The sequence below is a fragment of the Sinocyclocheilus grahami genome, unplaced genomic scaffold (genome assembly GCF_001515645.1).
Source record: "Sinocyclocheilus grahami isolate Dianchi unplaced genomic scaffold, SAMN03320097.WGS_v1.1 scaffold4230.1, whole genome shotgun sequence".
In the NCBI taxonomy this organism is placed as follows: domain Eukaryota; kingdom Metazoa; phylum Chordata; class Actinopteri; order Cypriniformes; family Cyprinidae; genus Sinocyclocheilus; species Sinocyclocheilus grahami.
The window spans coordinates 15,201-16,263 of NW_015509208.1; the positions used below are offsets into that span (position 1 = coordinate 15,201).

The window sequence follows — 1,063 nt, forward strand, 5'->3', positions numbered from 1 at the left end:
AGAAAACGGCCTTTAAAAATATGCATTGTAATTGAAATCTATTGAAAAATGTAAAACGCCAGGAGCGTGCCGAACGGTCGTCAAGAGTTGAAGAATGTTCAACTTTGAGTAAAACACAGCATTCATTAGAACCTTAGACTTGTGTTACATCTTGTGAAAAGGGGCATAATAGGTCACCTTTAAGTACAAGTAAAATTACAGGCTTTAAAATATACTCCTTAAAGTACAAATCCATGAACAAACTACTTAATTACAGTAATGTGAGCAGTAGTAATTCTTTACTTCCACTGCTGGTTTTAAACTCTGAAAATGATCCCACTCAAAAGATATACACTTTAGCATGACACAATCGGTCACCAGAAACAATGCTATTTCCCAATTTTTATCATATGAGTGTCGAGCTTCACTGTAATTTTCACGCATTTTAAAGATGCATTTATTATAGAATTATTGGAAAGCGTTTATAAGAAAACTGTTTCAACACCGCTTCTCCACTGTGAGTAGAAGCTGAACAAAAAGGAGAAAAGGGCCATTACTCTGGCAGAAACAGGTGTGCAATTACATTTTAAAATATGTATATGATTGCATGCATCAAAAACATCAACCAAGCAGCTTTAGGCTTACATCATATTAATAATTTTTTAGATAAATGCGAGACAAACCATTTCAACTACTGTATATAGCACATCTATCTTCCTGTTTTTAACCAGGACATAGAAAATAATTTAATAGGAAACTATTACTACATTAAATATGAATTTATTCTCATTATTTTAAGCATGTGCCATTTTATTCACAGCAAACAATCATGCAACCGAGCACACTTGAAGTTTTATCACTGAGGTGCTATGCAAATGTATTGTTACATATTTCCACATGAGAAACATTTACCGTCTGAATAGGGCTAAAGCTAGTGCCCATAGTGTCTGCGTATTAACCCCAAATTTTTGGGAGTGGGAATGTGTAGAAATTATAAGGACTTTAAAAAACTCACAGCCTGGTGCTGAAGACTCCTTTGTGATCTCTCCTTTCTCGTTACCTTAAAATGAAAGCAAAAGAGGCC

General features: G+C 34.4%; 1 protein-coding gene across 1 annotated transcript in view; it reads right to left on the reverse strand.

Annotated features, from left to right (window-relative positions):
* Window positions 1-1,057, reverse strand: part of LOC107576723 (single-pass membrane and coiled-coil domain-containing protein 3-like) — a 3,443-nt gene extending 2,386 nt beyond the window's left edge. The window contains exon 1 of the mRNA XM_016262864.1: window positions 995-1,057. The gene's annotated coding sequence lies outside the window, so the exon portion shown is untranslated. The remainder of the gene's footprint in view (window positions 1-994) is intronic.
* Between the last annotated feature and the right edge of the window lie 6 nt (window positions 1,058-1,063).